This window comes from Mustelus asterias, chromosome 1 (assembly GCF_964213995.1).
Source record: "Mustelus asterias chromosome 1, sMusAst1.hap1.1, whole genome shotgun sequence".
NCBI classification, from domain to species: domain Eukaryota; kingdom Metazoa; phylum Chordata; class Chondrichthyes; order Carcharhiniformes; family Triakidae; genus Mustelus; species Mustelus asterias.
In genome coordinates, this window is record NC_135801.1 from 140,807,013 (window position 1) to 140,819,984 (window position 12,972).

At 46.9% G+C, this 12,972-nt stretch overlaps 1 pseudogene; it reads left to right on the forward strand.

The window, feature by feature from the left end:
- LOC144511345 (dynamin-like GTPase OPA1, mitochondrial pseudogene) overlaps positions 1-11,672 on the forward strand; it is a 440,815-nt pseudogene extending 429,143 nt beyond the window's left edge.
- The last annotated feature ends 1,300 nt before the right edge of the window (positions 11,673-12,972 follow it).

Consider the following 12,972-nt stretch of genomic DNA (forward strand, 5'->3'; position numbering starts at 1 on the left):
ATTTGTGCCTGACTAAGAGAAAAAAACGACCTCAAGTAATTTGCAAAATACATGTGTGCTGTAAAACCCAGAATATAATTTCACAGCGTAACAGGCTTATAGTATCTTTGGAAACAAATGTAAGTCAGTGAAAACTGAATTCAAAACTGATGAAAAACATTTTTAATGCAAGAAATGGCAAGTTAACAGAAAAAAAATCAATGGGTTGTTTAAGATGTAATTAGAATCTGGGCAGGCTAGTTAGGACTAGGATAGAGAGATGACCTCAGTGGACTTTCCCAGTCCTCAGCTGTTCTTGCATTCTAAGTATTTAAGTCAATCTTCATGGTGGGCGAGAATGGAAGAATGCCGAAGTTTCAGCGACATTCCTTGATCAAAAGACTCGAGCAGGATTTTGCGGCAGGTATGTCAAAAGGAGGATGAATTATACGCTTGGCATTTATTTCCCTAACAGGATTGCAACAGAAACTGGGATTACACTTTGAGTTGTGAGGCTTCCTTTGCAGCTGATGAAAATTCATTGAAAACCTTAATAGCCTTAGTGATGAATAGGAGTGATTCTGAGATCCTGAGCCACCAACAGGGTAGCGTAGAACTTGCAGCCGGGCCAACATGACCATAAATGGATATATACTGCTTTGTATTTGTCAAGACTAGCTTACTGATGATCAACTTCATATCACCTTTCCTGGTAGGTTTTAAGTTGGCCAGGGTGTTGTATTTACCCCATGTATTTTTCCAATCAATGAAATATCATTGACTTTTTGTTCCATTGTTACGATACGTAAGTGTCAGACTTGGATAACAGCTACACTGGTATTTGATATTAAACTTAAACTGGGTGTGTGGATTGTATAGAAAACACAGAAGTGGTAAATAGGTGTGATGATCTGATGGTTCTGTTTTTACAGTTAGGGCAAGGTTCGGTCACTGATGTGTGGGTTGTGGGATTTTTAAAGGTTAGGCTTGCAGACCACAAAGGTACAAACAATCAAACAAGAGCTTTAGAGGAGAGGTGTTTACTCTATAGGCTGCTAAGATAGATAGCAGCAAACGGCCGATTATGTCATCAGGACATCAGGTCGCGTGATCGGTTCCTTAAAGTGCCTTTGCATTAACTAGGAACAATGTGAATACGTAATATAGGTATTCCCAAATAAACAGGTGTTGAAGAGGGGGTCTATAGACCTTTCAAGCTGCAATGTAAGCAAACTGGGGTATAGATATGCCGAGCATTGACACTGTCTGTTAGAACAAACCTAAAACATGCCTAAGCCACCCCACGTCTGGTCTCCAAACTGTGGTGATTATATCCTATCTATATTTAGCTGTGCTGTTAACAAAGTTGTAAAAGGCAATCCTGATTATCTGGTGTTTGAAATTGTAAGATTCCTATCATTTGTGTCAACAGCAGGGAGCCACATTTGCGGAGATGTGGGTTGGAGAATCACAGCATACATCTCCACATCGAAAGACAGGGAAGAAAGTGGGAAAGATTAGCTTCTAATTCCATTAAGCAGACTGTCCAGCTCAAAGCGGAACTGGTCAAACTTTACATAGAACATAGAACATAGAACAGTACAGCACAGTACAGGCCCTTCAGCCCTCGATGTTGTGCCGAGCTTTGTCCGAAACCAAGATCAATCTATCCCACTCCCTATCATTCTGGTGTGCTTCATGTGCCTATCTAATAACTGCTTGAAAGTTCCTAAAGTGTCCGGAACCACTATCACAGCAGGCAGTCCATTCCACACCCCAACCACTCTCTGAGTAAAGAACCTACCTCGGACATCCCTCCTATATCTCCCACCATGAACCTCATAGTTATGCCCCCTAGTAACAGCTACATTCACCTGAGGAAATAGTCTCTGAACGTCCACTCTATCTATCCCCTCATCATCTTATAAACCTCTATTAAGTCGCCTCTCATCCTCCTCCGCTCCAAAGAGAAAAGCCCTAGCTCCCTCAACCTTTCCTCATAAGACCTACCCTCCAAACCAGGCAGCATCCTGGTAAATCTCCTCTGCACTCTCTCCAATGCTTCCACATCCTTCTTATAGTGAGGTGACGAGAACTGCACACAATATTCCAAACGTGTCTCACCAAGGTCCTGTACAGTTGCAGCATAACCCCATGGCTCTTAAACTCAAACCCCCTGTGAATAAACGCTAACACAAAGGTTGCCATTCAAGTGGATAGAGCTGTGAAGAAGGCCTATAGTGTGTTAGCTTTTATTAACAGGGCGTTGGAGTTTAAGAGCCGTGGGGTTATGCTGCAACTGTACAGGACCTTGGTGAGACCACATTTGGAATATTGTGTGCAGTTCTGGTCACCTCACTATAAGAAGGATGTGGAAGCGCTGGAAAGAGTGCAGAGGAGATTTACCAGGATGCTGCCTGGTTTGGAGGGTAGGTCTTATGAGGAAAGGTTGAGGGAGCTAGGGCTGTTCTCTCTGGAGCGGAGGAGGCTGAGGGGAGACTTAATAGAGGTTTATAAAATGATGAAGGGGATAGATAGAGTGAACGTTCAAAGACTATTTCCTCGGGTGGATGGAGGTATTACGAGGGGGCATTACTATAGGGTTCATGGTGGGAGATACAGGAAGGATATCAGAGGTAGGTTCTTTACGCAAGAGTGGTTGGGGTGTGGAATGGACTGCCTGCAGTGATAGTGGAGTCAGACACTTTAGGAACATTTAAGCGGCTATTGGATAGGCACATGGAGCACACCAGGATGATAGGGAGTGGGATAGCTTGATCTTGGTTTCAGATAAAGCTCGGCACAACATCGTGGGCCGAAGGGCCTGTTCTGTGCTGTACTGTTCCATGTTCTATGTTCTAACACACTATAGGCCTTCTTCACGGCTCTATCCACTTGAGTGGCAACCTTCAGAGATCTGTGGATATGAACCCCAAGGTCTCTCTGTTCCTCCACATTCCTCAGAACCCTGCCGTTGACCCTGTAATCCGCATTCAGGTTTGTCCTACCAAAATGAATCACCTCGCACTTATCAGTGTTAAACTCCATCTGCCATTTTTCGGCCCAGCTCTGCATCCCATCAATGTCTCTTTGCAGCCTACAACAGCCCTCCACCTCATCCACTACTCCACCAATCTTGGTGTCATCAGCAAATTTACTGATCCACCCTTCAATCCCCTCCTCCAAGTCATTGATAAAAATCACAAATAGCAGAGGACCCAGCACTGATCCCTGTGGTACACCGCTGGTAACTGGTCTCCAGTCTGAAAATTTTCCATCCACCACCACCCTCTGTCTTCTATGAGATAGTAAGAAGTCTCACAACACCAGGTTAAAGTCCAACAGGTTTATTTGGTAGCAAATACCATAAGCTTTCGGAGCAATGCTCCTTCGTCAGATGGAGTGGTCTCTGTTGGTGTTGTGAGACTTCTTACTGTGCTTACCACAGTCCAACGCCGGCATCTCCACATCATGACTTCTATGAGATAGCCAGTTACTTATCCAATCAGCCAAATTTCCCTCTATCCCACACCTCCTTACTTTCTTCATGAGCCTACCATGGGGAACCTTATCAAATGCTTGTACTAAAATCTATGTATACGACATCAACTGCTCTACCTTCATCTACACACTTAATTACCTCCTCAAAGAATTCAATCAAATATGTGAGGCAAGACTTACCCTTCACGAATCCATGCTGACTATCACGGATTAAGCTGCATCTTTCCAAATGGTCATAAATCCTATCCCTCAGGACCTTTTCCATTAACTTACCGACCACCGAAGTAAGACTAACCTGGGTTGATTAAAGATTACTGTTGTTTACAGAAATGGCCTTATAAAATCCAAGTTATTGTTCACTTTATGTCTTTACTGCAATTTTCCTCAGAGCAGATTGAACTGACTAACAATGATGATCGCTCTCTTATACCTTTACAGTAATGAACCATATTCTTGTCACGAGGGTTGCAATGGTTGGTTAAAGATAGCAAAGTGTTTTATTTCTGTTCCTTTCCTCCTGAATTTTCAAAGATGCTGAATCCTTGTTGAATTATGGTTCGCTGGGTATCATCTGGTACTTCATTCAAGTGGTTACTCTCAGTGTGTCGCATCACAGCTGCACTTGATCTTTCCCTCAACTGATATTCACAGAGGGAGGACAAGCTGGAAAGCGGACTGATTTTTTTTTCACCCTCCCTGAGGTCGATCATATCTCTGTCATTGCTGGATCAATCAATTCAGCACAGATCATGGATGAAGCTCATGACCTCCATGTTTGTATGGCTCATGCAACACTTGTATTGCGGACCGCTTCCATTGCGTGTGTCACTAATTTAACTCCGTCACCCTGCTGTTCAATCACAACAATGATGTAAACAGGACAGATTGAACAGCAGGGTGACAGGGTTTTTTTTTATACCCAATTCAATCCAATCAAAGTCCAATTCAAAGTCTCAGCAAGTGAGACATTCCCGATCCAAGCTGACAAGACAGACTCACCATTTCCTGTCTTGGGCTTGATCTACATGATCGAAGCTGATTGGAGCAGGCATTGCACCTCCTCCATTTGCATCTTAGCCAAAAGGCCGAGAAGCCGCTTTAAAAAAATGCTTCAGATGAAGCCTCAGTGTAAACCTCATGACTTCAACCAAGTGCAGGACAACAAAACTACACTTGATCTTAGCCAAAAGGCTGACAAGAGTTAAAATTAGTTCAGTCGATTTTGCAATTGTAATAGTCTGGCTAATATTTGAAGTCATGACCAGACCCAAAATGATGAACCTCTATTTACTCAGGGTTTTTTAAAAAGATCATTCATGAGATGTGGGCACCATTGGCAATGACCATCCCTACTTAACCTAACCTGATTGGCTTGCTAAGCCATTCAAGAGTCAGCTATATTGCTCTGCGGTCTGGAGTCACATGAAAGCCAGACCAGGTAAGAATGGCAGATTTCCTTCCCTAAAAGGCACTAGTGAACTAGATGGGTTTTTGTGATAATTGATGATGTTTTTTGGTCGCCATTGCTGAGACTAGCCTACAATTCCAGATTTTATTAATTCAATGTAAATTCCATTGGCTGCCTGTGATGGCATTTGAATCCGTGTTTCCGGAGCATTAGCATGGGTCTCAAGTCGAGTGATATTACCACCATACCACTGGCGCTCAATGCGAAAGCGATTATCAGGGAATGCTTTGCTATGTCCAATATCATTATTGCAACTTTGCACTGCTAAGGAAGTCACATTATCTGAGATCAGTGGTGTAGCATGCAACTTATCCTAGGAATGCGCCCACACATCCTGAGCTGTTCAATGGGAAAAAGGGCAATCAGCGCTCAGATTGACATTCCCCCCAACTCTTCCTTTTAACCTATGCGGGAATGCTTGGCCTCGAATTGTGAGATATGAACATAAGAACATATGTTTAAAGAGGAACTTGGCCACCGCATGGCACAGTCTGCGAATGTTCCAATACTTTGGCAATGGCTGAGAACTGCTCAATGGAAATCCTCATGTGATTAGATGTAGGCTAGTAGAAGTGGGCCTGTTTTAGCCACTGATTAATAAAAGGAGCTGCTGTTCATCTGTGAAATTTGGAAATTTTTTTGAAGGTAGAGAAATGGCGATTGAAAGAAAAGGGCAAGAACATTGCTGAAAAACTCAAAAGGGAGCAAGGTGCCATAAAGGCAAATGAGAGAGAAAAAAAGGAAAACTCTTGCCAAATAATTACAAATAAGGAATTAATTTTAAAAAACCTTCCTAATTATTGACTGAAATTTGATTATGAAAGACTGTCATCTATTTGGCTCGATATGCGTTTCCATGTGTGCCATGTGATGATGAATTAAAGGTTGTCTTTAGGGAGACAAGTTGCTTTTTTTTAGGTAAATTTACATGCGCACAGAAATAGATGGAAATGAGCTGGCAAAGTGTCATCAGGAAAGATTAGTCATGATTGGTTCTGAGAAATCTGTCTGACCGCTGGGCTGTTCAATAAATTGCGTCAGCCCCAGGGCTCACGGCTATCTTTAAACGTTTGTACATGTGTGTGGAATACAACTTAATGGGGAGGGGGCTTCCACATTAATTTCAACTGAATGTGAATCTGTGTTTGGTTTTAATGTTGCAAAGTCTAGATGGAGAAATGAAGAGCCCTTTGTTTAAAAAGGGCTGCAGGGAATAGCCTGGGAACTACAGGCCAGTGAGCCTCACATCTGTCGTGGGTAAGTTGTTAGAAGATATTTTGAGAGATAGGATCTACAGGCATTTAGAGACGCAAGGACTGATCAGGGACAGTCGGCATGGCTTTGTGAGTGGAAAATCATGTCTCACGAATTTGAGTTTTTTGAAGGGGTAACCAAGAAGGTAGATGAGGGCAGTGCAGTTGATGTTATCTACGTGGACATTAGCATGGCCTTTGACAAGGTACCACATGGTAGGTTGTTGCATAAGGTTAAATCTCACGGGATCCAACGTGAGGTAGCCAAATGAATACAAAACTGGCTTGATGACAGCATGTGGAGATGCCGGCATTGGACAGAAGGAAGAGGGTGGTTGTAGAGGGTTGTTTTCCAAACTGGAGGCCTGTGACCAGTGGTGTGCCTCAGGGATCGGTGCTGGGTCCACTGCTATTTGTCATTTATATTAATGATTTGGATGAGAACGGTTAGTAAGTTTGCAGGTGACACCAAGATTGGTGGCATAGTGGACAGTGAAGAAGGTTATCGAGGACTGCAGCGGGATCTTGATCAAATGGGCCAGTGGGCTGACGAATGGCAGATGGAGTTTAATTTAGATAAATGCGAGGTGATGCATTTTGGTAGATTGAACCAGGGCAGGGCTTACTCAGCTAATGGTAGGGCGTTGGGAGAGTTACAGAACAAAGAGATCTAGGGGTACATGTTCATAGCTCCTTGAAAGTGGAGTCACAGGTGATGGGTGAAGAAGACATTTGGCTTGATTGGTCTCATTGGTCAGAACACTGAAGACAAGAGTCGGAACGTCTTGTTGAGGTTGTACAAGACATTGGTAAGGCCACACTTGGAATACTGGGCCCGATTTTACCATTTTCATTCTGAGTGCTGAATCTGGGCGCAAGTCAGATCCGACTTGGAAATCTGCTTTCAGGCGCCCCCATACGCACTTAGCCTGAAAAAAAAATCGCAGGTCTGAATTACGCTGTGGGAGGGGCTTAGCGCGCCCGAAACGATCGGAGCTCTGAAGTGCGCATGCGCAGTTAGAAAACAAATTTGAAAATTGCGCCGCTGTCACATCGCTTCGGGCTGCAAAAAGCGGATAAAGCAGCCCGGGAGTGATGGCCCCCACAGACATCACCCCCACCCCTACAACAGAACTGTCCCCCTTATCCACCCATCCGCTACCCAGACCGATCACGACCCTCTGCCCCCTTTCCCCCTCACCGATCGCCCACAGAGTGACGGCGGACCCCCCCTGCCCCTGCCCCACCCCCAACTAGAGATCCATCTGGCCTCCCCCCCCCCCCCCCCCCCCCCGCCCCCCCCCCCCCCCCCCACCCCCCAGAGATCCATCTGGCCTCCCTCTCCCCCCCACCCCCCACCCCGCAGAGATCCATCTGGCCTCCCTCTTCCCCCCGTCCTCCCCACCAGAGATCCATCTGCCCCCCCCTTCCCACCAGAGATCCACCTAGCCTCCCTCCCAGTATATTTCACATACTCACAGCCGAGTACTTTGACAGTTTCACTAATTAAGTGCCGGTGCACTATTATAGCTGTGGAATCCCTTCTCTCTGCTGCCTGTACTTGCAAACTCCACTGAGGTACATATCCAGACCTTTATTGAAGTTGTGTAATGAAACATACAGGTGCGTGTACAAATAACCGTTGCTTGATTCAACAACCTTTGCAATTGTGTTCAGCAACAGCCAACTTGCAGTAAATTCTCAGAGCTGCATTTCCAAGTTTAGAAGATAATTTGGGAAATGGTAATAAAATAATTTCTACTTCTTCTGAACTTGCTGGTGAAGGGGAAAGGAAAAAAACAACATTCATGGCAAGTGAAATATAACCTAAGTAACATTTATAACAGGAATGGTCAGAATTAGAAATGTGATGAGATAGAATGAACTTCCCCAACTCCCCTCCCCTCCCAAAGAATGATCGGGCTTCCTCCACCCCCTCCCCAGACAAAGTTCAGGCCTCTTCCCCGACCAGACAACGATTGGGCCTCCCTCCTCCAACCACCACCCCCCCCCCCCCCCCCCCACCCCCCCCACCCCCACCAGACAACGATCAGGTTTCCCTCTTCCCTGCCCCCCCCCATCCACCAGAGATACATCTGACCCGCCTCCCCCCCCCCCAACCAGAAAATGATTGGGCCTCCCTTCTCCTGCCCCCACCCCCTCACCAGAGAGTGATGTGATCCGCCTCTCCTCCCCCCCCACCCCCCCCCCCCCCCCCACCACCCCCAGACAACGATCTGGCCTCCCTCCTCCCTCCCCCCCCCCGCCATCAGAGAATGATCGGACCTGCCTCCCCCACCCCCCCATCCCCCCCCGACCCCTCCCCCCATCAGAGAGCGATCTGTCCTCCCTCCCCCCCATCCACCAGAGATACATCTGACCCGCCTCCTCCTCCCCCACCATTGCCAGAAAGTGTTCGGGCCTCCCTTCTCCTGCCGCCCTCCCACCAGAGAATGATCTGGCCTGCTCCCTGCCCCTGCCCCCCCCAACCATCCCCTTCCACCACCAATCTGAGTCTCTGAGTCAGAGAGCCGTTGGAAGCTCTGAACTTACTTCTTCAGCAGCTGGAGCTCCCGAAACAGACCTTTTGCCGAGCATGCCTGTTTTGTGCCGAATCTGGACGCGCGAACGCAATGGTAAAGGGGGAAATGCTGATAAAGTTGGGAGGGCAGTTCATTAATTCAATTTAAATGCATGCGTGAGGCCATTAACGCGATCTGGGCGCGGGTCGCATTAATGGCCTCACGCCCGACTTTACCACGTTTTCATGCTTGAAAACGGGCGCAACGCTGTGGCAAAATCGGGCCCACTGTGTACAGTTCTGGTCACCCTATTAAAGAAAGGATATTATTAAACTAGAAAGAGTGCAGAAAAGATTTCTAGGATGCTACTGGGACTTGATGGTTTGAGTTATAAGGAGAGGCTGGATAGGCTGGGACTTTTTTCTGGAGCGTAGGAGGTTGAGGGGTGATCTTATAGATGTTTATAAAATAATGAGGGGCATAGACCAGCTGGATAGTCAATATCTTTTCCCAAAGGGTAGGGGAGTCTAAAACTAGAGGGCATAGGTTTAAGGTGAGAGGGGAGAGATACAAAAGGGTCCAGAGGGGTAGTTTTTTCACACAGAGGGTGGTGTCTGGAACAAGCTGCCAGAGGTAGTAGTAGAGGTGGGTACAATTTTGTCTTTTAAAAAACATTCAGACAGTTACATAGGTAAGATGGCGAGAGAGGGATACGGGCCAAACGCAGGCAATTGGGACTAGCTTAGTGGTTAAGAAAAAGGGGTGGCATGGACAAGTTGGGCCGAAGGGCCTGTTTGCATGCTGTAAACCTCTATGATTCTATGATTCAATCTTGAAGGCCACTGACCAAAGTGGTCAAGAGGAGAGGAAAACAAGGTGAATCAAGGAGAGGTGAATAGTTGATGCCCAGGTTTGGTAAGAGAAAGTGGGACAAACTGAATGAGTGAAAAGTTTGGAGATAATGATAGCACTGAATCTTGACTTGAATAGAGTGAGAATGCTGGAGATTGATCAAAATATTGAGAAATTAAATAAGGTAAATTAAGATAAAAGTGAAATAAAGACCGGGGCGGTATGGTGGCACAGTGGTTGGGGCGGCACGGTGGCACAGTGGTTGGGGCGGCACGGTGGCACAGTGGTTGGCACTGCTGCCTCACAGTGTCAGGGACCCGGGTCCCATTCTCAGCTTGGGTGACTGTGTGGAGTTCGCACATTCTCCCCGTGCCTGCGTGTGTTTCCTCCGGGTGCTCCGGTTTCCTCCCACAGTCCAAAGATGTACGGGTTAGGTTGATTGGCCATGCTCAATTGACCCTTAGTGTCAGGGGGACTAGCTAGGATAAATCTGTGGGGTTACTGAGATAGGAGCTGGGTGGGATTGTTGTCAGTGCAGACTCGATGGGCCGAATAGCCTCCTTCTGTACTGTAGGGACGCTATGATACGCTATGATACACAAAGATCTCTCGGAACACTGAGCATCTGTGTTGATATTGGTGTTCCTTATGAGAGGTAGGATTCATACTTCCACACAAACAGTTCAACAAGCTCCACCAAGCCATTCTTGTCCACAATATGAATTGGAAATGGCACACAAACCAAATATAATGAGTCGCTGGCAGTGGCTTACAGTTGGGGCCTGATTTTACCATTTTGAGTCGAAGTGCCGAATCTGGGCGTCAAATAAATCCGAGCCTGGAATCCTCTTTCCAGCGCGCCCATACGCCTTTTGCCAGCTCCAGTCCGAACCGCGCAGTGGGCGGGGCTTAGCGCTGCCGGACCGATCGGAGCCCTGAACTGTGCATACGCAGTTCGAAAAAAAATCTGAAGCAGCACGCCCGGCGGGGGGGGGGGAGAAAAAAAGCAGAGAGAGTGGCTCTCTGACCCAGGTCTTCTGGGGGGCGGGGATGGTGGGAGGAGGAGAGGTTGTGTGATGGATCATCCTCTGGGGAGGGGCAGTGGGAGAATGGGGGGATGTATGGCAGTGTGTGACGAGAGACTGTGTTATTTTTCTTGATGAAGAACTTCAATGAATACTTCTAACTTCTCTTGAATCTCTCGAACCCTTTTGAGGTTCTCTGCTAGTTGAACTCGCCTTCCTGTCAACAGTTGAATTTTTTTAGCATTGTCATCAGCAAAACCCTCCAACACGTCTTCCACATTCTTTTCGAGGCATCTCACTTCAGTATTTGTTAGCTGTTGTCGGAGTGTGTTTGCATAATGGCATTAGGGTTCCGCATATAAGCCTTGCTTATGCTAAAATTTATATCCTTGGTGTCGGCAGCCACTCCTGGTGTTACAGTACTGATAACACCAGGAAGATCGACCAGTACCATTCATTATCCTTTGTATCCAAGATGGTTCAGTAAATGCTGAACTTAGTATTGTAACTGACTTGGTGAGCCAGATGGACCATCTTTGTGTTGACCAAAGTGGATTTAGCTGAGAAAAACCCAGCCAGTCCAAGTCGGATTCAACAGATTGTGGAAGGCAAGTTGTTTCCAATGAAGGCTTTGGGTTACTTTGCAGTTGTTACTGGTAGAGGCAACACCAATGAAGGTATTGATTCCATAAAAGATTATGAAGGAGAGTTCTTTCAGAATTCAAAATTGTTGAAGACAGGGATGCTGAAAGCACATCAAGTGACGACTAAGAACTTGAGCCGAGCAGTTTCAGACTGTTTCTGGACGATGGTGCGCAGGTCTGTGGAACAACAGGCTTATGCATTTAAAGCTACTCGCTTCAACCTTGAAACTGAATGGAAGAACAACTATCCTCGGCTGAGGGAACTCGACAGGAATGAACTATACGAGAAGGCGAAGAATGGAATTCTGGATGAAGTGATCAGCTTCGGTCAAGTTACTCCAAAACACTGGGAAGAGATTCTACAAAGGAAACTGTGGGAAAGAGTCTCTACACATGTGATAGAGAATATTTACCTTCCTGCTGCCTAGTCTGTGAATTCAGGCACATTCAATACCACAGTGGACATCAAGCTCAAGCAGTGGAATGACAAACAGTTGCCTCACAAAACAGCAGAGGTTGCTTGGGGAACCTTGGAGGATGAATTTTCTCGATTTATGTCAGAGCACAAAGGGAAGGACCATGATATCTTTGACAAACTAACACATGCTGTTAAAGATGAAAGTATAAAACGTCACAGATGGGATGAGCAGGCTGAAGACAGTCTGCGAGTCATCCAGCACAATGCTTTAGAAGACCGTTCCATATCTGACAAACAGCAGTGGGATGCAGCTATCCATTTCCTGGAAGAAACCTTGGAAACCCGTCTTCGCGATACTGAATCTGTAATTCGTGATATGGTGGGGCCAGATTGGCAAGAAAGGTGGTTCCACTGGAAATCACAGTCTCCAGAACAGCATGTTCGAAGTGAAAACAAAACCGAACTGGAACGGCTGCTAAACATCACTGAGGAACATACAGCTTATCTTGCTAACGGAAGGATGGTGGAGGGAGACCAATGATCGAGGTAGGTTGGGGGTGTGCTCTGCCGAGGGGGGCCTGCCTCCCAGGGATGTCCGATCCTGGGCGGGGGGGTTTTGCTGGGGGGTCCTGCCTCCCAGGGGAGTCTGATCTGGGGGGGTGGGGGGAAGGGGTTGGGGGGGGGGGTGGTGTCTGCCGGGGTTGTTGGTGGGGAGGTCTGCGAAGGATGGTTGAGGAGGATGAGCTTCGGAGGTTCCCCTGCGGAATAGAAATCCGCTTCGGACTTTTATTCTGCAGGTCGCTAAAAGCACGGATCCGGAACGGGCCAGAAGATGGTAAAGTGGGATTTGGCGGTAGGGTTGGACGCGCGGTTCATTAAGTCGATTTAAATGCATGCTAATGCATTTAAATTGTTGCGCCGCCCGATTCGGGCGTGGGCCGGACCCGCGCCCGAATCGGGTGTCGGTAAAGCCGTGATCTGCTCGGAATCGGGTGCAGATCGCGGTATAGGCCCGGCACCCAACTTTACCGCGATCGGCGCGAAGCTTTGGTAAAATCAGGCCCTTGGACAACACGGCAAATGAAACAATGTTATAAATTGCCCCAGGGCGGTTTGCTGCTCAAGGTTTATCGAGCGCTGAATGTCCTTCATTTCCTCAAAGAGGTGAAAGCTCAACTCCCCAACTCTACCAGAAGGACGTGGAGGCTTTGGAGAGAGTACAGAGGAGGTTTACCAGGATGTTGCCTGGTATGGAGGGGCTTAGTTATGAGGAGAGATTGGGTAAACTGGGGTTGTTCTCCCTGGAAAGA